Source organism: Nanorana parkeri, unplaced genomic scaffold (genome assembly GCF_000935625.1).
Source record: "Nanorana parkeri isolate BGI_ZX_2015 unplaced genomic scaffold, ASM93562v1 scaffold586, whole genome shotgun sequence".
In the NCBI taxonomy this organism is placed as follows: domain Eukaryota; kingdom Metazoa; phylum Chordata; class Amphibia; order Anura; family Dicroglossidae; genus Nanorana; species Nanorana parkeri.
In genome coordinates, this window is record NW_017306854.1 from 521711 (window position 1) to 549116 (window position 27406).

Here is a 27406-nt window from a genome sequence, read left to right on the forward strand (position 1 = left end):
GGCCTCTACAATGTCGTGACGGCGCCCCCCCTCAGCCCTGCGCCCGGGGCAAGTGCCCCGCCCCCCCGGTTGTTACGCTAATGGCTCTAGCTAGATGATATTTAATATACTAAAACATTGCGTATCAAACTACTGCTCTTTTATTTCATAAAATGCTGTTTTCACTTTATGCATCTCAGTGCTGCTAATCTCCTCCGGTAGAGTCGTCCCTAAAATGAGGCAGCATGAGGCGGTTGCCTTAGATGGCATCTCAGGTTTACCTGCTGCCCCCTGTCCGGCCAGAGTGTCCCAGGTTGCTAAGAGCTCTAAGCAATCTTTAACGCTCTGCCCAGCATCCTGGCCAGATCCCTGACGTCACTTGTTGGTAAAAAAAAGCTTGAGCAGGAGGCTCTGGCTGGCGTCCAGTCCACCTCCTGGCAACCAATGACATCAGTGAGCTGGGTGGGATGCCGGACAGAGATCCCATGCGTCACCGATGGTAATGTGCACCACCAACATCCCCACCCCCAGTAACATGCATCAACAGCGCTTCCGTTTAGCCCTCATTCACACTGGAATCGGCCCGCACGTACAGCTCCGTGCTGCATGCAGGGCCGTCTTGAGTAGCTCCCAGGAAGGACAGGTGATGTGTATGATTAGTACGCAGCCCCCGCCCTTCTCTATGGGACTACGCGGCCGTACGCCCCTGACAACTATAGCTCTGATTTAGCAGGGGGAGTGTCAAACCTCTGCAGAGAGACCAGTGCTTCCATAGAGAGAAAAGGTCCTTCTCTACAGCAAGTTCTATAGCACTAGGCTTTTCTACTCGGGTTGTTGATGTTTTCTGAAGAAAAAGAACTGTAACATCAGGGGTGTGGAAATTAAAAAATAAAACTACTTGTCTAAGGACTAAAGCGGGGGCCCATTCTACTTGTCCCTCATGACAATCTACTTGTCGTGATATTAAATACAAACTGTATTTAACCGTGCTAAGAAGCACTTCTCGTTGGTCAGCGCGGTCATCTGACAGTAATCCTAAAATCATTAAATCATTGCACGAGTAGCAGCCGCCCCCCCCCCCCCCCCTCCCTCTACATTTAGCTCTGCTTGGGCTAAACGTAGAGAAAGAAAAACAGCACGGAACTACATGTCCGATAGGGACGATAGGAATCCCGCACCCCTGAACACTTTGCTCACCTGTTGTTTAAATGGACCTGAAATGTATTTAGCAGATATAAACTAGGGGTTCAATTGAGCTTTAACCGCCTCACAGCCGGCCGTTGTTAGTAAATGGTTGGCCGGGAGCTTAATGGATGTGACAGAAAGACAGCCCATTAGCGGCACGCGCGGGGGGCGGGAAAATGCCCAAAGTTAAAAGCAGGCAGCGATGCCTGTTTACATACAAGCAAACAGCCGGCTATAGAGCTTGTATAAGGTGCCGGTCTGTGCCCGCTGTCCTGAGCTCCGCTGTGCCCGATGCGAGTCCGGGACCAGCATGGGGGCTCTGTGACAGGATATCAGAGGGAGAACGGTACACGATCTCCCTCCGGTCCTCTCTCCGGTGTCAGAATATATTACATCACATCCGCATTCTTGTGTCACTCTCCGGCTTCAGAAGCTGGAGAGAAGCTGATGAAGCAGATATTTGCTTCGTCAGCTTCTTTGGGGGTCGTTGGAAGACATTGATGTCTCCAAAGAGGACCTGTCACATTCTCTTTGCAATCACATAGAGGGTTAAGTGAGAAAGAAAATTAAAGTTGCAAAAAATAAAATAAAATCACACATGGAAAATAATTTTTAAAAACACGAAAAAGTCCCCCCCCCATACATACACGTGTGCAAACATGCGTAGGGTGCGCATACGTGCAAAATTTACGATTGCGCCCATTATGCCGCACATGTTAAATATCACCGTGAACGTCGCAGTGAGAGCAATAATTTTAGGGTCATCAATCACTGATAACACTAAACTGATGAGCGGTAAAAGCATTTAAAGCGTCACCTATGGTCAATTTTGGGCATGGTAGTTTTTTGCGATTTCGCGGGTTCGCTCAATTTTAAGGCTTGACATGTTTGGTGTCTATTTACCCGACGTGACCCCGACTTTTATATTTTACCAAAAAATTGGGTAATAATAATTGTTTCCTAACATAATGGGGGGGGGGGAAACATTTTTGTTCAAAATTTTCAGTAATTTTTCCTTAATATAGTAAAAAATAATAGGGATGCACCGATACCGATACTAGTATCGGTATCGGTGCCGATACCGAGTATTTGGGTGAGTACTCGTACACGACCAAATGCTCCGATACCTAGCACGAGTACTTCCTGTATCAGGAAGCCAGGCTGCGCATCATTACACGCTGCCCGGTTTCCTGATTGGCCGGGAAACGGCTCCATGCTCTCTCGTCACTTGTGATCAGAGAGCATGGAGCCCATTTCCCGGCCAATCAGGAAGCCGGGTAGCGTGTAATGACGCCCTGCCTGGCTTCCCGATTGGTCAGGAAGCTAGCAAATCCGGAAGCCGGGCGCCGTGTAATGACGCAACGCCGGCATTCTGATTGGCCGGAAAGGCGGGGTCATGCTCCCTCGTCATCTCATGAATCATAATATTAAGAAACTGACCTTAAATCATTAGTTTGTATTGCTTTAGAAAAAATATGACCTGTCCCTTTAAGAAAAGTATCGGTAATTGGTATCGAGTACTTGAGCAAAAGTATCGGTACTCGTACTCGGTCGTAAAAAAGTGGTATCGGTGCATCCCTAGTAAAAAATAAAACCCCCAGTGGTGATTAAATACCACCAAAAGAAAGCTCTATCTGTCCCGAAAAAAATGGTATAAAATGTATTTCAGTACAGCGTTGTTTGACGGAATAAATGTTAAAGTACTGAAGCGCTAAATACTGAAAAATGGCCTGGACAGGACGGGGGTATAAACACCGCGGTCAGCAAGGGGTTAAAGCTCATTTTGATTGGGTTAGATCTACTGCAAGTCCAAAATCAGTTCCCAACAACTATGTAGATGTGGAATCAGCAGCATGGGTGACGGTTTATTATGATAAACTAAAAACATGTGTGATGAGTAGATAACGTCCACAAATCAAAGAAAGCAAGCTGGCATCAATGCATATGTTACATGCCAAAAGTGGTGTGACTCCATCCCCTTACCACTGGTCCTTGCATCCTGTTTAGCAGGGACAGGTTCTATTTAAGCGTACGATATAATGTTCTTTGATGTGCAGTACTGGACAGATTTACAGAGGCATTCTGCTAAATCCAAGAGCCAGATGGCATTTTTATAGAAGCCAAGGAAAACATGCTTCTATTGACACTAGGAAGCCTCAAAACCTGAACTGTCAGACATAAAATTAAGGCGTAACCAGTTTAGCAACACATACCTACAAAATAGCTTTTCTAAACCTCCAAAATCCAAAAAATGTACCTCGCTGAAGAAATCTTCCAACATGATAGAAAATCTGTGGTTTTGGAAAGCCAATGATATCGTATGTGATGGGAAACCGGAATCTGCCATTAGAGAAACATGGAAGTTACCATTACTAACGTGTTCTGGAAGGAACAAGCTTTGGGCTTCCACATAGCAGAGCAAGAATAGGTAGATTCAATAGATTCCCCCCAAAAATGTTTGTTTTATTCAGAAAATTATACAGTGATACATGATGCCAAATATAGTGAAGAATAGATGAAGGGTTTACATACCTAACAGACTTAAACAGTTTTTATTAAAAAAATACAGTTTTTAGTTTTTGTTTTATCCTTTGTTGCATCTCAGTGCTGGTGAGTACCACTACGGACTTCAGTCTAAGTCTGACATTGTATAGCACAACAACCCAGTGACGTGCCGTGCCTTCTGGGCTGGGAGAGGCATCCCCCCAGCCTGCCGAAGCTCCGCCCCGAGCTCGGTAACCAAGCTGTGTGGGGAGGAGCCTCCCTGTCCCTCACTTGCTCGTCACTGCTGAGGCATTGAGATCGATGGCCTCAGTGTTTTTTTTCTGATTGGACAGCTTGGACCAATGGCGCTTTGCCATTGGTTCAAGCCATCCACAGTGCTCACGCCTCTAACACAGAGTAGAGGCTGTGACAGCTCCTGCCTCACCAAGTTAGGTTACACAAGCAGTGGGGAAGCCCGCTGCTGTGTAGCCTAACTACATGTCAAAAGCTGGATGCAGCGCTGCCTGTATTTAACAGTCAGCGCTCAGTCCATGACAAGTTATACAGTGGGGAGGCTTTCCCTGCTGTGTAACCTGTAACAAGCCGATCTGAATGGAGAAAAAGCTGTCAGCTTCAGACTCGAAGCCGACACCTGTTTTCTTCATAATACTAGGTGAGGCTCTGTCTCACCTACCTCCCCTGACCGCATGTCCCTGCCACAACCTTCAGTTCTGGTCTCCTCCAGTCTCTTTCAGCCACTAATAGGGATGCACCGATACCGATACTAGTATCGGTATCGGTGCCGATACCGAGTATTTGGGTGAGTACTCGTACACGACCAAATGCTCCGATACCTAGCACGAGTACTTCCTGTATCAGGAAGCCAGGCTGCGCATCATTACACGCTGCCCGGTTTCCTGATTGGCCGGGAAACGGCTCCATGCTCTCTCGTCACTTGTGATCAGAGAGCATGGAGCCCATTTCCCGGCCAATCAGGAAGCCGGGTAGCGTGTAATGACGCCCTGCCTGGCTTCCCGATTGGTCAGGAAGCTAGCAAATCCGGAAGCCGGGCGCCGTGTAATGACGCAACGCCGGCATTCTGATTGGCCGGAAAGGCGGGGTCATGCTCCCTCGTCATCTCATGAATCATAATATTAAGAAACTGACCTTAAATCATTAGTTTGTATTGCTTTAGAAAAAATATGACCTGTCCCTTTAAGAAAAGTATCGGTAATTGGTATCGAGTACTTGAGCAAAAGTATCGGTACTCGTACTCGGTCGTAAAAAAGTGGTATCGGTGCATCCCTAGTAAAAAATAAAACCCCCAGTGGTGATTAAATACCACCAAAAGAAAGCTCTATCTGTCCCGAAAAAAATGGTATAAAATGTATTTCAGTACAGCGTTGTTTGACGGAATAAATGTTAAAGTACTGAAGCGCTAAATACTGAAAAATGGCCTGGACAGGACGGGGGTATAAACACCGCGGTCAGCAAGGGGTTAAAGCTCATTTTGATTGGGTTAGATCTACTGCAAGTCCAAAATCAGTTCCCAACAACTATGTAGATGTGGAATCAGCAGCATGGGTGACGGTTTATTATGATAAACTAAAAACATGTGTGATGAGTAGATAACGTCCACAAATCAAAGAAAGCAAGCTGGCATCAATGCATATGTTACATGCCAAAAGTGGTGTGACTCCATCCCCTTACCACTGGTCCTTGCATCCTGTTTAGCAGGGACAGGTTCTATTTAAGCGTACGATATAATGTTCTTTGATGTGCAGTACTGGACAGATTTACAGAGGCATTCTGCTAAATCCAAGAGCCAGATGGCATTTTTATAGAAGCCAAGGAAAACATGCTTCTATTGACACTAGGAAGCCTCAAAACCTGAACTGTCAGACATAAAATTAAGGCGTAACCAGTTTAGCAACACATACCTACAAAATAGCTTTTCTAAACCTCCAAAATCCAAAAAATGTACCTCGCTGAAGAAATCTTCCAACATGATAGAAAATCTGTGGTTTTGGAAAGCCAATGATATCGTATGTGATGGGAAACCGGAATCTGCCATTAGAGCAACATGGAAGTTACCATTACTAACGTGTTCTGGAAGGAACAAGCTTTGGGCTTCCACATAGCAGAGCAAGAATAGGTAGATTCAATAGATTCCCCCCAAAAATGTTTGTTTTATTCAGAAAATTATACAGTGATACATGATGCCAAATATAGTGAAGAATAGATGAAGGGTTTACATACCTAACAGACTTAAACAGTTTTTATTAAAAAAATACAGTTTTTAGTTTTTGTTTTATCCTTTGTTGCATCTCAGTGCTGGTGAGTACCACTACGGACTTCAGTCTAAGTCTGACATTGTATAGCACAACAACCCAGTGACGTGCCGTGCCTTCTGGGCTGGGAGAGGCATCCCCCCAGCCTGCCGAAGCTCCGCCCCGAGCTCGGTAACCAAGCTGTGTGGGGAGGAGCCTCCCTGTCCCTCACTTGCTCGTCACTGCTGAGGCATTGAGATCGATGGCCTCAGTGTTTTTTTTCTGATTGGACAGCTTGGACCAATGGCGCTTTGCCATTGGTTCAAGCCATCCACAGTGCTCACGCCTCTAACACAGAGTAGAGGCTGTGACAGCTCCTGCCTCACCAAGTTAGGTTACACAAGCAGTGGGGAAGCCCGCTGCTGTGTAGCCTAACTACATGTCAAAAGCTGGATGCAGCGCTGCCTGTATTTAACAGTCAGCGCTCAGTCCATGACAAGTTATACAGTGGGGAGGCTTTCCCTGCTGTGTAACCTGTAACAAGCCGATCTGAATGGAGAAAAAGCTGTCAGCTTCAGACTCGAAGCCGACACCTGTTTTCTTCATAATACTAGGTGAGGCTCTGTCTCACCTACCTCCCCTGACCGCATGTCCCTGCCACAACCTTCAGTTCTGGTCTCCTCCAGTCTCTTTCAGCCACTATCTACATGCACTGACTCCAGCATCGTTGCTCTGGACCGGATTCCTGATAGTGATACAGGTAGACAATGACTAAGCAGGTATACTGCCAAGGCAGCTTCTAATCTCAACCAGGGGTGACAGGGTATGAAAGAGTGACAATGCAGGAGCAAAACTGGGAAACAGTTGTCACTCAATAACAGGAAGTGGATGAACAAGGATCTTCATGACAAGATAACAAGGTATTGCTCTAAAGAAAGCTGCAGATTTAAAAATAATTAAAGCAGCTTTCATTATTTTTACACACAGCATGGCTTGCCTTTCTGTGTCTGTTTGTAGGGACACACACAGCTTACTAGCACACACAAGGGTGGCTCATTGGGACCCTGCAAGGGAAAGGAGCCATCTTAAAAAAGGATATCATGGCCAGTGCTCAGGGGACCAGCTGATTCTGCAGGAAGCTAAAACTTTTCAACATCAAGCAGCATCCTTTGAAAGTGATTTAATGATTTGAAAAAGCTTAAAAACTTTTTGACTTTAAGGGCTTGTTTGCATCGTGTCCATTGAGCTGCATGTTTCTGCACACCACTGTGCATGTACGGTGTAAACGGAGTACAATTGTTTTTTATGCGCCCTGTTTACACCGCATACACGTGCGGTATTGTGCAAAAAAACATGGCTCAATGGACATGACTGTGTCTATGAGAATGTTTGACCATTCCTCCAGAAGCGCATTTGTGAGGTCAGGTACTGATCTTGGACGAGAAGGCCTGGCCCGCAGTCTCCACTCTAATTCATCCCAAAGGTGTTCTAGCGGGTTGAGGTCAGGTAAGTTTCTCCACCCCAAACTCGCTCATCCATGTCTTTTTGGACCTTCCTTTGTGCAATGGTGCGCAGTCATGTTGGAACAGGAAGGGGCCATCCCCAAACTGTTCCCACAAAGTTGGGGGCATGAAATTGTCCAAAATGTCTTGGTATGCTGATGCCTTAAGTGTTCCCTTCACTGGAACTAAGGGGCCAAGCCCAACCCCTGAAAAACAACCCCTTATCATAATCCCGCCTCCACCAAACTTTACACTTGGCACAATGCAGTCAGGCAAGTACTGTTCTCCTGGCAACTGGTAAACCCAGACACATCCATCGGATTGCCAGACAGAGAAGCGTGATTCGTCACTCCAGAGAACACGTCTACACTTCCCTAGAGTCCAGTGGCGGCGTGCTTTACACCACTGCACCCGATGCTTTGCATTGCACTTAGTGATATAAAGCTTGCATGCAGCTGCTCGGCCATGTAAACCCATTCCATGAAGCTCTCTACACACTGTTGTTGTGCCAATCTGAAGGCCAAACGAAGTTTGGAGGTCTGTAGCTATTGATTCTGCAGACAGTTGGCGATTTCTGCGCACTGTGTGCTTCAGCATGCGCTGACCCCGCTCTGCCATTTTACTTGGCCTAGGACTTTGTGGGTGAGTTGCTGTTGTTCCCAGTTGCTTCCACTTTCCTATAATACCACTAACAGGTGACCGTGGAATATTTAGCAGCAAGGAAATTTCACGGATAGATTATTGCACAGGTGGCAACCTATCACGGTACCACGCTTGAATTCACTGAGCTCCTGAGAGCGACCCATTCTTTCACAAATGCTTGTAGAAGCGTCTGCATGCCGAGGTGCTTGATTCTATACACCTGTGGCCATGGAGGTGATTGGAACACCTGAACCCAATGATTTGGAGGGGTGTCCCAATACTTTTGGCAATATAGTATATGTTGAGTGATTCCCCCAGTACACAAAAATAACAAAATGCAGGCCATAAAAATTAATAAAATCCGGTTTCTATTGTGTTATATGAACACATATAAAGGGGTTAGAAAAAAAAAAGCTGATGCAAAACCTGAACTGGAACATGGCATATCTTGCACCATAATGTCAAACAGTATCATTCTCCTTCATCTGCTAATTTTCAATACACCAGAGCATCATTTTTTAATTTTGTCCACAAGAGATAACAGAATGAAGAATGACGGGCTGGGATTGAAGAGAAATGCTCCATTCTGCACAGAATGTTAAGCTTGCACACAGATATATAAAAGGGAATAGCAGTGATGCATGGGCCCCTGATATCACCCATCCTGCAATGATGACTTCCTCTGCACCCCCTGTAGTTCTGCCTTAGGAAATACAATGCCTGTTCTTCCTATAATAGCGAATTCAGACTGCCACTGACTCTAGAAGGGGCTCCATTAATTCTACCTAGGGCGACACTTACTGGCAACCGAAAATCTACCTCAGCACTACTCAAAGGATTAGCACGGAAAATAAAATGATTTCTTTTTGAATTGTTAGGGATTGACTTTGTATACTCGCTTCCTGTGCCTTGCAATGTTTCCGGCCTCATTTTATTCCCCGAACTGTAAAATAATGAAGCCAGAACCATAATGATTTGCAGAAAATACTTGAACCTCATTCTGTTTAAACTCTGCAGCTGGCCGAGGGCCAAAAGGAGGGAGTAAATAAGAGAGCCGCTTGTATGAAATATATGTACACAGTGTGACATGCCCCTGACAATATAGAGAGGTAATACATAGTGTTTACTGGGTACCCTCAGGTGTGATACACAGATTATACACAGGCCTGTTGCTGCTTAACGTCTTTTCTGGCGCAGACAGCTAATGTATGAAACACACGTGTTCTGTCTGGCTGAGATCCATCATACAAGCCGATCACAGACAGAAACAGATCCTGGCATTCCTTCACCCCAGACTCAACCCATCCCAGGAAGATTGGTGCTCTACGACATCTGGTCATCATTACCCAGTACATAACATCATTTTATATCAAATATTATGTCTATGCCTCCATGTACTACAAGGTGACTTCCTGTTTGGGGGTGTACTATTCTTAGGTATCCTGGCAAGGGGTTAGATGCATGGATAGATGTGCGTGTGTGTGTGTGTGTGTGCTGGAAAAGGCTAAATCATCTGCTTGTGAACAGTGGTAAAGCCATGCTGGAATTACAGATTTGCTTGTGTCATTGGCAGAGGTAAACAGTAGGTATAGATGTGTATGTTGCCACACTCCAAGTCTCCAACAGTTCTAAAGGATGTGCTGGTATACAATGGCAGGGGCTCACAGGATTAAAGGCTGTGGTGGAACACACCAGCAGAGACACACCGGACTGAAGGTTTTGGTGCTACACAATGTCAGAGGCACACAGGACTGAAGATTGTGGTGGTATACAATGTCAGAGGCACACAGGACTGAAGATTGTGGTGGTGTACAATGTCAAAGGCACACAGGACTGAAGATTGTGGTGGTGTACAATGTCAGAGGCACACAGGACTGAAGATTGTGGTGGTATACATTGGCAGAGGCACACAGGACTAAAGGCTTTGGTGGTATACACTGCCAGAGGCACACATGACTGAAGGCTTTGGTGGTACACACCAGCAGAGGCAAACCGGACTGAAGGTTGTTGTGGTATACAATGTCAGAGGCACCCAGGACTGAGGATTGTGGTGGTATACAATGTCAGAGGCACTCAGGACTGAAGGCGGTGGTGGTATACAATGTGAGAGGCACACAATACTGAAGATTGTGGTGGTATACAATGTCATACGCACCCAGGACTGAAGGTTGTCATGGTATACAATGTCAGAGGCACCCAGGACTGAAGGTTGTGGTGGTATACAATGTGAGAGGCACACAATCCTGAAGGCTGTGTTGGCATAGAATGTCAGAGGCACACAGGATTGAAGGCTGCAGTTGTATACATTAGCTGTGGTGGTATACACTGGCAGAGGCACACAGGATTGAAGGCTGCAGTTGTATACATTAGCTGTGGTGGTATACACTGGCAGAGGCACACAGGATTGAAGGCTGCAGTTGTATACATTAGCTGTGGTGGTATACACTGGCAGAGGCACACAGGACTGAAGGCTGAAGTTGTATACATTAGCTGTGGTGGTATACACTGGCAGCGGCACACAGGATACAAGGCTTTGGTGTTAGACACAGGCATACATGATTAAAGGCTGTGGAAGTATGCAATGGCAGAGGCACTCAGGATTGAAGGTTGTGATGGTATACAATGTCAGAGGCACCCAGGACTGAAGGCTGTGGTGGTACACACCCACAGAGGAATACTGTACTGAAGGCTGTGGTGGTATACACTGGCAGAGGCACACAGGATTAAAGGCTGTGGTGGTATTCAATGGCAGAGGCATACAAGATTGAAGGTTGTGGTGGTATACACTGGCAGAGGCACACAGGATTGAAGGTTGTGGTGGTATATACACTGGCAGAGGCATACAGAACTGACGACTGTCATGGTATACAATCTCAGAGGCACACAATACTGAAGGCTGTGGTGATATACAATGTCAGAGGCACACAATACTGAAGGCTGTGGTGATATACAATGTCAGAGGCACCCAGGACTGATGACTGTGGTGATATACAATGTCAGAGGCACACAGGTCTGACGATTGTGGTGATATACAATGTCAGAGGCACACAGGTCTGACGATTGTGGTGGTATACACACTCGCAGAGGCACACAGGTCTGACGATTGTGGTGGTATACACACTGGCAGAGGTACACAGGTCTGACTATTGTGGTGGTATACACACTGGCAGAGGCATACAGGAATGACTATTGTAGTGGTACATACACTGGCAGAGGCACACAGGTCTGAAGGCTGTGCTTGTATCGCAAAAAGGAGTAAAGACTACAGCTACCACACTAGGACCCGCACTGAATTGGCTGCACACATTCCAGGTTACATGAATACTTGTACAGTAAATAGGTTTTAAAAATCTTATTAGATACTGGAATAGGTAAATACAAGTAAGAGCCAATATCATAGTACATACTACATTTGTGCTGGTACACGGCTCCGGTCGCCTTGTTCTACATGGCTGATATAACCGTCCATGCTTCTGAGCAATTTAACCACTTGTTGGCAGTCACCCCATCTGCAGCATATCCCGTGTTACAAACTGAATGGTTTGCCAGCAAGAGTCTAAACCGCTCATTAGCAGGAGATTACATTGCTCATGTAGTTCAACCCTTCCGCTGTAAGTGGAAAGCCTACATACATATAACACGTTAAAGATACATGCCATACCCTGTCAGGAGCGTATATGCAAGAGCGGCTTATAACAAACTGCAACGGAGTCATTTCTGTGACTTCAAACAGATGCCAAAAATTCCCAGAACCAAATATTTTGGCAGCCAGAAGGAATTATGGATCAACCGATCTCCCTCTCATCCCCGGAGACAAGATGCCCACCAACGCACGCATGGATACTGTCTCTCTTATAAAGGCCACACACAGATTGTGTACGTTACCCATAGCTGTCTGGGCTACACACACTGCATAAAAGGTGTCCATACGCGCATACATGCACCCAGTGCAATGTTCGCATATAAGTGCGAACACCACGTATAAATTCACACACAAAGAGCGACACACGTGTGGTAACCCATAGCAACCTGTCTGCAGTCAGCGATCAATCTGACAGTCGAAAAGTGAAATGTGGTTGCTGTGGACGTACTCCCTTTGGCACATTGTCAGTAGATTTGTATAAAGGGCATAGAGGTTATGCTCTAGAAATATTGCATGTAGAGATATGTAGTATGTACAGCTACATGCATAGTGTATACCCAAGCAGTAACTAGATAGATAGATAGATAGATAGATAGATAGATAGATAGATAGATAGATAGATAGATAGATAGATAGATGCAATGCACACATACAGTGATCAATGTCAGTCTTCAGAAATCCCTGTATTCCCATACAATGGACATGGCTCCGCAGCGGTTATCCTTACCCCGAGGCGACGAGATGCCAGTTGGCTCCATTTAACCCTGTTAGTCACAGCACATGAGACAGCACACACCTGCAGTATCCAAGGATCTCGGGAGACCATATCCCTACATCCTCCTTCTCAGGTTCCAATGTACAGAATCCAGTACCCGCCCACTCTTCTTTCCTGTAAATCCAGATTAAATGCCACTCTGACTCATTCATTGAGCCAGTGTGATGGGGCTCAGCATCCCTTCCCTCTCCCATCAGATCAGACCATCAGCATGTACTCACTGCTAGCGGTGACAGGTCCCCCACTTCAGGAGCAGAGCCAGTCCACCTTCTCAGCTGCAACAGAGACAATCCCAGGTCAGACGTTTCCAACGGATATTACCAAATGCAGGGACTGGGGTTTTGCTTTGTTACCAATTAATCCACGCATGCTCCTTAGAATAGAGACAATCACCATAATCACTCCCCTCTGCTCCCTGATTGGCCAGTGCTGGAAGGATATGCAAATGATCCCCCTCTCCAACTCACTCCCACAGCCTGACTCCTCAGTCCCTCCTCCTGTTATGGGCTCAAATTCCTTCCTTCTGTTACAAAGTATCTGGATGCTGACAAAATTCTTTCCCCTAAATTTAGAAGCAACAAGAAGAGCGGAAATTAACTCAACATAAATAAATATTTAGTTGCTGACAATAGGACAAGTTGTTTGTAGAGATAGTGAAGCTGGATTCCAGTGGTGGACGGGGTGGCCAAGGCTTGACTGTATGTGGTTCTTGTCTTGGCATCTAAGCTGGATTTCAGCATGCTCTTCCCTCTGTTTATTAGAAGGGGTGAACATGGGGACTTCCAGAGCCTCCAGCTCCTATTCTCAGCAGCATTATTATTATTATTATTATTATTATACAGGATTTATATAGCGCCAACAGTTTTTACGCAGAGCTTTACAATATAAGGAAGACATTACAATCACAATTCCCATACAAGACAACAGAGTTAGGAGGACATCCTGCTTGTATACATTTCTCATGACTTACAAAGTATAAGTTTAGAAGCCAACAAGAGGTCTGTTCCTGCAAGTGTTCCTTTACATTAATGTGACACTAAACTCAGGCGTTAAATTAAGTACCTTAACGATTAACAAAAATGTATCTTATTTGTGTATAATTCAGCTGTAGATCCTCACATCATCTCTGAATTGGTGCTGACACTGTCCTTCCTTCTGGAGGGTGGCTACTTTTGTTCCCCATGGGCCCTGTGTGTGTTGTAAAGTAGCCACCACTCCAAGCTCACTCCTGTGATGGACTACAATCTCAATACATATAAGTAAACTAAACAAGAGAATGTAGTCCATCACAGGAGTGAGCTTGGAGTGGTGGCTACTTTACAACACACACAGGGGCCATGGGGAACAAAAGTAGCCACCCTCCAGAAGGAAGGACAGTCTCAGCACCAATTCAGAGAGGATTTGAGAATCTACAGCCGAGTGATAGACAAATAAGATACATTTTTATTAATAGTTAAGGTACCTGAACACATTTTTAAGATTTAACTCGTTGAAACTGCGTTTAGTGTCACTTTAAACTTCAAGATTAGTCATACTAGATTTTATTTTGAGTTTATAATTAAAAACATTCCTTACAGAAATATTAATCTCACCGATTCACACGCTGAGATCACTGCCCATAGCAACTGGTCAGATCTTTTGTTTCATTTCCCCAATGCAGACTAGAGAAGGACAATAAATCTTGGTGGTTGCTATGTCTATGGACAGCAGCAAACATCTAGAGGTGAAAGGTCAAATATGCTTAGGTGCCTGAGTGTTTATGTTCAAGAGGAAACCTGTGAATGGAAGTTTTGGAGAACTGTCGGATGGTGCACACATGCCCATCGTCCTCAGGGGCCCCATTCACGTTTGCGGTTACATTGAGGCGTGCTGCTTGGAGGCATTTGAGGTGGATTTAAAACCTTTGCATACACGCTTAATGCATTTTCCACTGAAATGCATCCATAAACAGCATAATGCATGCCTTAAGGCGCATGTCAAATGAAATCATCATGCACATTAATGCGTCACATTTGGCAGCGAGCATCAATGTACATTGTTACACAGCTTGACAGTGAGTAAAATAATATGCAACAGCGCAAAGTTAACGCACATCCAAATGCACCTTTGAGCATTTCCACTGATGTTAAACCTTATAGGTGTAAATAGACCCCGGCTAGCGGTATACTTCAGCGCATGAAAAAACACACATGAAGCATTTTTCATCAGCACAGAGCACAATGTATGGTATGTGAGCTATAGTACAAGCACTTTGGCAACTACTGTATTTGCATGGAGTCGCCATTTTAAATGAAAGGCACCGCAAGGCATCTCATACAGTGCCAAGTGTCAACGTGTGTTGCAATAACATGCATTTTATGGTGCGTTACCAACTCATTGGCTTTAGGCCAACTTTTATTTGCCCTGTTTTGCTATTTAAAAAGCAGCTCCAGTGAATTGGATTCATTTTGCATTATACAGGAGTAATGTCACATTTAAAAATCTACTCAGCACAAAGCTCTCGAGACCAGGTTTGTCCTTCAGAGGAGCTACTAAAGGACATGAAAAAGAGAAAAAAACATGGTCCTTTTTGTCATTAGTCAGTAAAGCAAAAAAAACAAACAATCTAAGCAGGAGGTTGTGGTACTATAGCTGCAATGTTTGCTATATACAGTACACATACTGTACATTCACACACTCAGAGGAAGATAGCAAAAGAACAAACAAGAGAGCAAGAGTGTGAGTGTACAAGAAAGAGTGCAAGCGCAAGAGAGAGAACTCAAGCGCAAGAGAGAGAGCACACAAGAGAACAAGCATGAGAGTGCACATGAGAGAGAGCACACAAGAGAACAAGCATGAGAGTGCACATGAGAGAGAGCACACAAGAGAACGCACAAGAGAACGCACAAGAGGGAGAGAGAGTGTAAGAAAGTGGGCAGAAGGGAGAGAGTGCACACAAGAGAGCGTACAAGACAGAGATGACTAGTGTAAAAAAGCTTGAAAACATAGTGAAGACTGGAGAGAGAAGAGAGAGAGAGAGAGAGCACATGAGAGCAAGATATTGAGCGAGACCAAGAGAGCGCAAGCAAGAGAGTGCATGCAGAGTAAAAAATAAAATAAAAATAATAATAGGGAGAGAAGGCACAAACGTGGGTGCTATGGAGAACTGATAACGACTACTTCAGAAATCTTCAACATCGGAACATTTCTCCTGTTCGGGTGTAAAATGGTTCTCCGTTAAGTGAAGGCAACAATTTTTGCATTTGGGGGTGACAAACAGACTGAGAGGAAGAAACCACAGCTGCTTTTGATGGTCAAAGATCATTAAAATAGGCAATTATCCTTATCTTTTGCTGTATCAACTAATGATGTCCCTGTATGTTCAGCATTACAATGGCCCCAAGGCTGAATGCATGCCAGCTACAACTCTGCAGCACCACCTGGTGGATGTGCTTTTTCCCCCCCAACCGAGTGGCCCATAGGAACACATTCCTTATCTCCACTCGAGTCATGGTGGTTATGGTACTTCTAGGCTACACTGTAAAAATAAGCCAGCAGGAACTGCATTAAAAAAAAAAAGGCTAGTTGTAGGGAACAGTCTGACACAGAGAAGTTGATGGAGAGCAGTCAAACACAGATCAGAGTGAAGCTGTTGAAAAAGGAGAACTGTCAGATATAGAGAGCACCTGGTAAAGAAGGAGAACAGTAAGGGTCCCCACACACCTTACGATTATCGTAAGATAATCGCGGGAAATCCCGTGATCGTACGATGATCGTAAGGTGTGTGGAAGCCGTGCGACCTCTACTACTGTAAGGTCGCACAACTTTAAACTTACGGACATGTTCGAAAGCCCGCCGAGCATCGTACGATGTTCAGCGGGTTTGTGGCATGTCCGTACGATAACAGCCGTACGGGCCGGTGTGCGCAAGCGCACACTGCCCGTTCGGCATTGCGGTCATCGGAAGCCCGCCCCTCAGGGGGCGTGGTTTGCGATCATCGCAAGTACGATCGCCTATTCAACATAGGCAGATCGTACGTTTTTTTAAGTACCTTACAACCATCGCAAGACAAAAGTCTTGCGATGGTTGTAAGGTGTGTGCCCAGCTTAAGGCTTCATTCACACTGATACTCCGACGTGTAGCTTTTCTAAATGCAAGAGAAGTTATCTGGGAAGTATAAACAATTGTTATGTTTCCTAGATCACTTTTTCCTATGTTCAGATGTTCCTGCTGTAAAGGTTTGAGGAAGGTGACTGTGAAACAATGGCTGTATGACCTATGTGATTACATTTACACTGTTACTTCATTATGGAGTGCTAGTGACCATTCCTCCATTTACTATTTGGATTCTAGATGCACCAGAGCTCTAGTTATCCTAAATGTGAGTAAACTGACTGAAAATGAATGCATGCAATCGCAACATGCGAAGCAAATCATGAAGAAATGCTTTCTAAATCCATATAATCACAGTCATGTAATCACATGCTGGTGAAGAACAGTCAGATGCAGAACAGTCAGATGCAGAACAGTCAGATGCAGAGATACATTGGTAAAGAAGGAGAACAGCTGGAAGTAGCTGGAGAAGGAGAAGAAGAACACTCAGACCCAGAGAGCAGCTGGTAGAGAAGAACAGTCAGATGCAGAGAGCAGCTGGAGAAGAAGAAGAAGAAGAGGAACTCTCAGACCCAAAGAGCAGCAGGAGAAGAAGAGGAACTATCAGACCCAGAGAGAAGGTGGTAGAGAAGGAGAACAGTCAGTTGCAGAGAGCAGCTGGAGAAGAAGAACACTGAGATCCAGAGAGCAGCAGGAGAAGAAAAACACTCAGACCCAGAGAGCAGCTGCTATTGAAGAACAGTCAGATGCAGTGAGCAGCTGGGGAGGAAGAGGAGGAACTCTCAGACCCAGAGAGCAGAAGAATGGTCAGATATAAGGAGAAGCCAGTAAAAGAATAAAATCAGACGCACAGAGAAGCTGCTGAAGGAGAACAGTCCAACACAGAGAGCAGCTGATGAAATACAGACAGATATAGAGAGAAGCTGGTGAAAGAGAAAAAACAGACAGAGAAAGCAAAGCTAGTGAAGAGGGGGAACAGACAAAAAACCGAGGTGATGGTGAAGTAGAAAACCCGTCAGATGCAGAGATATGTTGGTAGAAGGAATGAACAGCTGGAAGAAGCTAGTAAAGTAGAAGAACAATCAGATGCAGAGAGCAGCTGGTGAAGAAGAACAATCAGATGCAGAGAACAGCTGGTGAAGAACAGTCAGAAACTGAGAAATAAGTAAAAGAGAACAGTCAGATGTAGGGAGAAGCTAGTAAAGAAGAACAGTCAGGTGTAGGGAGAAATTAGTAAAGAAAGAGAACAGTCGGGAGAAGCTAGTAAAGAACAAGAGTAAGATGTAGGGAGACGTTGGTAAAGAAGGAGAACAGTCAGATGTAGGGAGACGCTGGTAAAGAAGGAGAACAGTCAGATGTAGGGAGATACTGGCAAAGAAGGAGAACAGTCAGATGTAGGGAGATACTGGCAAAGAAGGAGAACAGCCAGATGTAGGGAGAAGCTGGCAAAGAAGGAGAACAGTCAGATGTAGGGAGACGCTGGTAAAGAAGGAGAACAGTCAGATGTAGGGAGACGCTGGTAAAGAAGGAGAACAGTTAGATGTAGGGAGAAGCTGGCAAAGAAGGAGAACAGCCAGATGTAGGGAGAAGCTGGCAAAGAAGGAGGGAGCTTGGAGCGGTGGCTACTTTACAATACACACAGAGACCATGGGGGAAAGAAGTAGTCACCCTCCAGAAGGAAGGACAGTGTCAGCTCCAATTCAGAGATGATTTGAGGATCTACAGACGAGTGATACACAAATAAGATGCATTTTTGTTAATAGTTAAGCTACTTGAGTGCATTCTTAAGGTTTAACTCCTGAGTTTAGTGGCACTTTAAGCCTATTCATTTTGAGGGGACTGTTACCTTTGTTGACAAAAAACATGCAAACAGAAAGCGCAACAAGAGGGATGAGTAAATCAGTCTGCTGCTGCTCATTCCAAGTCCAAACACAGGCTGGGGGCAGGGTAGTGACCAAGCTGCTTAAAGGAGAACTAGGGGGTCAGTGTTTTTCCCCATAGTTCTCCTTGGGGTAACGGGAGGACACAAACTAGCGTCCTCCCGTTACCCTAAGCTCAGTATACCGCAAGCTACAGCTTGCGGTATACTGAGACGCCGCACCTGGAGCGGATCCCGACTTAGATGACGGGATCCGCCCAGCTGCGTGAGTGACAGCTGGCTCTGCCTATCTAGAGGCAGAGCCAGCTGTACCCGCCCCCTCCCCCGTCCGTTCCGCCAGTCAGCGCTGGCAGATCGGAGCGGGGAGAGGGGAATCCAGCCCCTCCCCCTGTCACGGCAGAGAGCCGTGACAGGATCGAGAGGTGAGGGAACCCGGTATGTGTTCCCTCACCTCCCGATCTACTGAGCCGACCTGTGACAGTCTCATTGTCACAGATCGGCTTAGAACTATGAGATGAGTGGAAATCACTCATCTCATAGTTCTCCTTTAACTGCAGCAAACGAAAGTCACCAACCTGGCTGTTCTGTCTAGCAGGGATGTATACAGTGGGGTAAAAAAGTATTTAGTCAGCCACCAATTGTGCAAGTTCTCCCACTTAAAAAGATGAGAGAGGCCTATAATTGGCATCATAGGTAGACCTCAACTATGAGAGACAAAATGAGAAAGCAAATCCAGACAAATCACATTGGCTGATTTGGAACAAATTTATTTGCAAATTATGGTGGAAAATAAGTATTTGGTCAAAATCAAAAGGTCATATAGGCTCAATACTTTGTTATATATCCTTTGTTGGCAATGACAGAGATCAAACGTGTCCTGTACGTCTTCACAAGGTTGGCACACACTGTTGCTGGTATGTTGGCCCATTCCTCCATGCAGATCTCCTCTAGAGCAGTGATGTTTTGGGGCTGTTGCTGGGCAACACAGACTTTCAACTCCCTCCAAATGTTTTCTATGGGGTTGAGATCTGGAGACTGGCTAGGCCACTCCAGGACCTTGAAATGCTTCTTACGAAGCCACTCCTTCGTTGCCCGGGCGGTATTTTTGGGATCATTGTCATGTTGAAAGACCCAGCCACGTTTCATCTTCAATGCCCTTGCTGACCTATGATGCCAATTACAGGCCTCTCTCATCTTTTTAAGTGGGAGAACTTGCACAATTGGTGGCTGACTAAATACTTTTTTGCCCAACTGTAAATCTCAGGACTGGTTTCAGCTTAGTGACTTAGAGGGCACTGAAGTCAGTAGGTCAGCATTAAAGCCAGACAACTAGCATTTTGGGAAGGAGGTCAGCAATGCCTGCCCCCAGGTTAACAATTATAAGCCGGATGATGTAAAACATGTCTGGATGAGCACCATCTTTCTTGAAGCTCTGTGGTGTGTGCATCATACAACAAACCGCTGAGAACAAAAAAAAGTGAACAGTGAAATCACTGCACATAAAATAGCGCACGAGGATGCTTGGTTCTCTTCCGAAAAAGAGTGCCACGATATCCCTGTACCCCCCGAGGGACAAGGCTCCCATATCCACCTGGCGGTTAAACCTGGTAGACCCTGATTCTTCGGGACCAGACAAAACCTGTCCTCCAAGTACTAGGTAGGGGCTTTCCTGAAGAGAGAACCCTGAGTGGGGGAAGGAAAAAGACCTGTTAAGGCCACAGAATCTTCCCCCTGACACCAGGACAGGCACTCAAAAGACATGCACCCTCCGTCTTTGTGAAGTAAAAAGTGTTTGTGCAATAAATGAGTGGTATAAATAAGTGCCATGTGCAATATATAGCAGGCCTTTCGGACAATATACATTTTTTTTCCAGACTAGCCAGAAGGCCTGCCCAGAAGGCAAGTGCATGAAAAGCAAAATGGTGATGTGGCCCAGTGCCAGGTGCAACACTTGTGGGGTTCCACACCCATAGTGTTTCTCTGACACCCCTGGGACACCAACCCCAGGAGCTGCTTGCACTATCAGAAGGCATTAGCACCGGAGGGATTCCTGCCTACAACCCGGGAGGCAAGTCTGGTTCACCAGGCCAGAACCAACCCAGGAGAAAAAGGAAACCCCTCCAGTACCCACCTATAACTCCAAGGAAGACTAGGCAACCATCCTCGCTGGACAGAAGATGGCGTTGTTCTTCCCCAAAAACCGATAAGAACAGATTTTTTGATTGAAAAACATACTTTATTTTATATAATAAAATATATATTTTTTAAATAAACTGATGAGAACAGATAGTACACTTAATCTGAGCCAACCATTCTAACATCGACAGTGCTCTGACACTCAGCCTATAGGGGAGATTGTGGCAGGAAAGAGGGCTACAGTGTCAACATTGCTAGACATGGCAGCTTACATTCATTCTAACATGACGCACAGCAAGCAACTTAAAAGCATCCATTTTGCACCACAGAAACCTCAGTTTTGGGGAAATTCTGTGTAAGAGGGCTAAAAGCACATCCTACATAAAGCAGAATGTGCTACAAACCAGCTGAACGTGGGGAATGTGACCTATAGCTCCATGTGTGCATGAGAAAAAGCCTGCATCTGAGGGCTCTGAAAAGCTAAACTCACATAATTTGGAGAACGGTTTGGGAAAAGTGAGGGATCGGTGGAATTTAAACATACGTCATTCACTGGGTGAGGTTTTTGTACATTCCAGACAAGACGTGAACCTGAAGTCCATCCAGTCTAACCATAGAACGCCCCCATGCTCCTTCCTGCCAGACATGGAAGGGTTAAAGGATATTCCAGACACCACAGACATCTGCCAGAGAGCAAGCTAAGGACACATTATTCTCTGGTCAGGGTGTGTACCCCATGACTCACCTCTCTGAAGCTTGTGAGCATATCTGCGGAGCTGACAGAGAAACAAGGAACACGGACGGGAAACTCTGCAAATAGGAAAACTAAGCATGGAAACTTTCATGGGTGAGAAGTGTACAGAGTAACTACAAAAAATATATGCAAAACCTTCAGTTGGGGCATTCACAGATATGACCGATTTCCTTTACAGAGCATTAGTTGGGAATCCTATCACAAAGATTGCATGTGCACCATTAAAGTGCATGCAAGCCCCAACAAACTTCCCTCAAAGTAGTATTAAATCGCTCAAACTTTTTCAGTATTGATTCCAGATCAAACAAATCCAACAAAAGTATTCTTTAAATTTTTGCCGAATCAGTTACAGTCATTATATTTCTGACCAGCTGACTCCAACTCTCTCAGCTCGGCTTCCCTGAACCTCCTGTCCTGTACAAGATCACAAGGGGCAGAGTAGTCTCCTGCAGATGTCTGTCCACTAACATGGAGAAGACAGGAGGGAGGAGAGTGACGCAGGGGGTAGGGGAATTGCTTGCCATGCTGTGTCCGTGTGATTGTGGAAACACGCAGCTTACTAGCACACACAAGGATGGCTTAGTGTAGAGGACCCTGCAAGGGGAAGGAGCCAGTCTAAACCAGGATATCAGGGTAAGTGCACGATAGGCTTTTGTTTACATCAAAAATATTCTGTATTACCATACAAGTCTATGGCAATGCAAAACCCATTTGGCGTAATTATTCAAACCATTCCCTGTTATACTGAAACAAAAATTGTTTGGGTGGAGTTGGGCTTTAAAGGCAGAAGTTCTGTAACTGTAAAGCTGGTTTTACCGCTTGTCACTAGCTAGGTCAGAGGTCTTAGGGCTCGTTATCTGCAATAAGTGGCATTTTTCAGCAACTGAACAAAGCAAGTCACCACTAAGGCACATAGAAAGCAGGTGTGATCTGCGGTGTGCTGCGCCGTGAAAAAATGCAGACGTGTCAGAAGTACGTGTCACAAGCCCAGAGTTTTCACTCCAGTGTCCACATGCGACTGAAGTGTCCCCATACGACTGAAGTGTCCAGGGCCGGTGCTAGGATTTTTGCCTAGACAGGCAAAGTTGCATTTTTGCCCCCCCCCGACCTGTGCTTGCAGGGGATTTCCTCCGGGTACATCTGTTTCCTGCCACACACTTAACCCTTTCCCTGCCACTGACGTAAGGCTTTGGGCGGAACACAACAGTTTCCAGCTGGCCAGCTCAGTAAGCCTTACGTCGGTGGTTTTCTCCCTTCTACTACAAGCTCATAATCGCTTTGGCGAGGGAGGAGAGAGGAGCCGACAATACTGTCGAGATCCATCCAGCTGCCTGAGTGACAGCGAGCTCTGCCTATGTAGAGGCAGAGCCAGCTGTGCACGCCCCCTCCCCGGTTCATTCCTCCACTCAGCGCTGAAGGATCTGAGAGGGGGGAATCCCTGCGGGGAGCGATGACCGTCAGTTACCGCTCACTGCAGGGAGACGATTGGGAAGTGAGCGGATCGGCTGCATTTTTCTGTTCACTTCCCGCTCGATAGAGCCGACCTGTGACAGTTTCTTTGTCACAGGTCGGCTCTAACTATGAGGATGAGTGGAAATCACTCACCTCATTAGTTCTCCTTTAAGTAATTCTGGCCCAGCCAATCAAGATGGCTGAAGATCCCGAAACCCGGAAGAAGGTGCAGGAATTGAGTTATTCTAGGCGAAGATGTCAGTGCCAGCGAACAAAGGCGCGGAGGGGAGTTAAGCTTGGTTCGAAGCATTGACAAACCACCATGTGAACTGCCGTTGCCAATTTGTTTTTAAAGGTGCAGGCTCAAAGGATGTCACCCGGCTTTAGAACCTAGAGATTCCCTGACAAGCCTGAATGCTGATCTTGTTGCCAAAGGCCACAGAGAGTCATACTTCAGAGACTGTCAGTTCCCAATGAAGTCCATAGTGTCAGGGTTACCAGAGAGCCAGGGTGACAAAGTACAGAAGGGGGGTTATTTAATACAGAGGGTAGCGGAGGGGGTGAACGGAGATGACACAGGGGGAGGTTTGCAGCAGCATGCTCAATAAATGAGCACAGATTCTGCTCAGTGAGTCAGCACTGACCCCCAGCTCCCCTTTGCTCAGTCAGTTCTTTTTCTTATTGTTAAATAAGTTTTCAGACCTTTTTCATAAAAGTTAGCTTCTGGGAATCCAGTTACAGTAAATCCATTGTCCCTTGGTCATTGACCCTCGCCAAGTGAACTTCACTACCCTGCAGGGTTTTGTGTGCAGCGTTAAACCCTGCCAGGGAGAGGCGGCGCGGCGGTGATCCTAAATCACCCTCCTCCAGAGCTATAGACACAAATCCTCGCCGCTCCGTGCAACAATTCCAGCTCATGCATTAAACAAACCGCATCACATTATTTTTTTCACAGAGTTGCCACTTGGTGTTAATATGCGAAACCAACAAAATAAAATCATGTGTTATTATAAAGTTAGCCTGAAGGTACATTTTGTCCTAGGACATTCCTGTATTCTTGCTGCACTACATTTCCAAAATGGGATCTCACACACAGATTTCTAGGCGGCAATAAGTATAATAGACAATGCCCTCCGCAGCCTTGCAAGACAAGTTATGTTGGGAAAACGACGACAGAATAAGCCAAACGGTTATTAGGTGTTCTAAATCTATAGACAAAGCTCTTACCACTAAACTGCACAGACAGCACTTGAAGAGGTCCTGTCACCAGAGCTCATTCTTTAAATAAAAGTCTTTCAGCGGTAGATAGTAGGCAACTGCAAGTTTCCCTACTTTTTTTTTTTGCTATGTTGTGACACGTGTAAGTTTAGTAGGAATCTGACCACTTCCTAGAAGTGTCAATACCTGCCAATGCCAGCTCCTGCCCCCTGTAGCTACTTAGACCGCGGGAGCTCAATCACTCGATTTCCCTATCCATAGCATGGATGAAGCAATCTCCACTGCTGGCTATTTTATTCAGGTAGTCGCAGCACCCGCTGGGCTGCCTGAATATCCAAACAGTGACTACAACTGATAGGATGCCGTCACTGTTCAGCCACCCAGGGCTCAAATTGTGGCCAACTTAGCAAATCTGCAAATCTGAGGAGCATCTGGCTAGCTTTAGGATTTCAGGCAACATCAGGGTTTAATTTGCACATCCGCAGTAAAAGCAGACCTTTACCCATGTCTTTAAATTAGCAACAAACACACCTTTAGAAATGTTTAGTAATGACAATCCACAAAACACATACTTCTAGATAATTGCCTCCTTTGTATTCTTTACATTCCTTATTTCTCTTTTCTTCCCCAGTTTTCTGACAGTGGCCATGTTTACTAAGGGCAGATTATTAGCTCTCCTATTACTTCCTGGATTTCTGGCACATGTGACTAGAATGCCTTTCCCTGAGATGAGATTTCCCAGCAACGCTCTGCTGACCTTTCCAGGATGCAATGCTTGGGCAAACTGGTCATTTTTCTCTTTCAAAGCAGGAAGTGAATGCTCTGCAAGTGTAAGTATTTCACAATCACAGCCTTTTACACCTGACCAGTCTATGTTATTATTAGGGGGGGGGCACAGCTGGCTCTAGCTTTAGAGAGGCAGAGCCAGCTGTCAATCAGGTAGCGGGGTGGATATCGACAATATTCCCCGGCTGCAGCACAGCTCTGTGCTCTCAGCATATAGCAGGCAAAAGAAAACTAATGGCGGAAAAAGGTTTGGCCATTGTCGTAAGTGCATAAAAATGTAACACGAAGCAGGAGCTGATTGTATGCAGAGTCAAGAGGGGTCACTGCTGGCATTTTTTAGTGCTCTGCTGCGTGTGAGCTCCTGCTATCAGACTATACAAGAGGCTGTTCAATGAGCCTCATTCACTAATCAATGACAGAAGGGGAATACTATAAAACATCAGTTGAGTGACAGCTCTAACTCTGCCTGGGGCTGCTGATGTCCCATCCAAGATGGAGGTGTCCAGCAGCAGTCTGAGGCCTGTTCAATATCATAAGAGCATCAATAATTACAGTGAGATGAAATACACGTATGGGAATCTGACATATCATATAATCATATAATCAAAAGGGAAGATGGTTTCTGTATTAAAAGTATGGTGACAGGGTCTCTTTAAGCACAAATCACTGCTAAAAGGACATTAGGAATTCTTATAAATCAAGCACAAATTGTTAACATATAAACAGAAATACAGTAAACTCCTCGTTACCCGGCATCCACAGGGATTGGCAGATTCTTGATAAATGTAGTTTCTGGTTGCTTAAGAGTTACTATTAAAAATAGGTCCAACTAATGCCATACCCCATACCATAAACTCTGTATTGACTTCATATTAATATTGAAATGCAGTAATCAAAAGCAAATTAAGACAAATAGACACACAATCATTTTCAGGATAATACATGCCGCAGATCAGCAGCATAATGAGTACACAGGGGATTTTTTTCCCCCTGGTTAGATGAGAGTTCTGGTTAGTTGAATTCCGAATAACAGACAGTTTACTGTAAATGGGTGTGTGTTTATAATAAATCAATAATCTTGTAGCAATCTTTGAGTGCAATGAAGGTTTTGTACTTCAGGCATGTTCGCAAACTTAGTCATCTGGCAAGAAAAGAAAGTGATCTTATCGCTGAGCAGGAATGTTATTATAAAAAACAAAACAAAAAACTTCCAGACATCACTCATAAAATCAACTGCAAAAGCAGCAATCAGTTGAGAACAGAAATATTTCGCTGTGGTGTTATACTACTATACCCATTATGCCTGTGCCTCTGGGAGTCATGTCTGTGGCTGTCAGTCTAGCAACGCCTCATGGTACTTGTAGTTCCACACCAGCTGGAATGCTGAAGTTGCCTACCCCTGCTCTATGCTATTGATTCCTAACTGCATGTAATCATATCACTACATGTGGTGTGCAGGCGTTTACATGCAGCGGCTGTCATCTGATCATTAACTTGAATGGGTGACAGTTGCTGCTTGTAAACGCTTGTATAATGCACAGGCATTAACACTGGTACCATATATACTGTAGTTACATTTAATTTTGATTGAAGAAAATAGGTCACCAGCACTCCATAAGTTAAAATGAATGAGTCCTTTTAATGGACAATGATGTCACAGAAATCCAACATGAGCCAAATCTGTGACATCATTGTCCATTAAAAGGACTCATTCATTTTAACTTATGGAGTGCTGGTGACCTATTTTCTTCAATCTTGTGTTTTGCACGGTGCCATCCGTGAAGTTACTTTGAGCACCATTTATTTGATTGTTGGCCGGGACTGCTGAAAGGTGTGCGGAGGGCACCTCCATCAATTACATTTAAATTTTGAAGCATGAAATTTGGCAAGCGGCCCCCACGGGACTAAAAGTGTCCAGTGGACCCCGAGTAAATGGAGTTTGAGACCCCTGTAGTAGATGGACAGCTGCTGGAGAGTGTTCTACCTTGAACTAGACAGGAACTTCAGGAAAGCCGAGAGACTTGGAGCTAGCTTCGTGATTGTAAGTGCTTAGGTAAAAGATTAAAAAATATCATGCTGGGGAAAAAAAATAATAATATCTGTGTGTGTGTGTGTGTGTGTGTGTGTGTGTGTGTGTGTATATATATATACACACACACACACACACACACACACACACACACACACAGATATTATTATTTTTTTTCCCCAGCATGATATTTTTTAATCTTTTACCTAAGCACTTACAATCACGAAGCTAGCTCCAAGTCTCTCGGCTTTCCTGAAGTTCCTGTCTAGTTCAAGGTAGAACACTCTCCAGCAGCTGTCCATCTACTACAGGGGTCTCAAACTCCATTTACTCGGGGTCCACTGGACACTTTTAGTCCCGTGGGGGCCGCTTGCCAAATTTCATGCTTCAAAATTTAAATGTAATTGATGGAGGTGCCCTCCGCACACCTTTCAGCAGTCCCGGCCAACAATCAAATAAATGGTGCTCAAAGTAACTTCACGGATGGCACCGTGCAAAACACAAGATTGAAGAAAATAGGTCACCAGCACTCCATAAGTTAAAATGAATGAGTCCTTTTAATGGACAATGATGTCACAGA

The 27406-nt window shown here is 45.2% G+C and overlaps 1 protein-coding gene across 1 annotated transcript in view; it reads right to left on the reverse strand.

Moving 5' to 3' along the window:
* The window catches only part of NUMBL (NUMB like, endocytic adaptor protein), a 70987-nt gene extending 58436 nt beyond the window's left edge, over positions 1 to 12551 (reverse strand). Inside the window, exon 1 of the mRNA XM_018562584.1 lies at positions 12502 to 12551. The gene's annotated coding sequence lies outside the window, so the exon portion shown is untranslated. The remainder of the gene's footprint in view (positions 1 to 12501) is intronic.
* Between the last annotated feature and the right edge of the window lie 14855 nt (positions 12552 to 27406).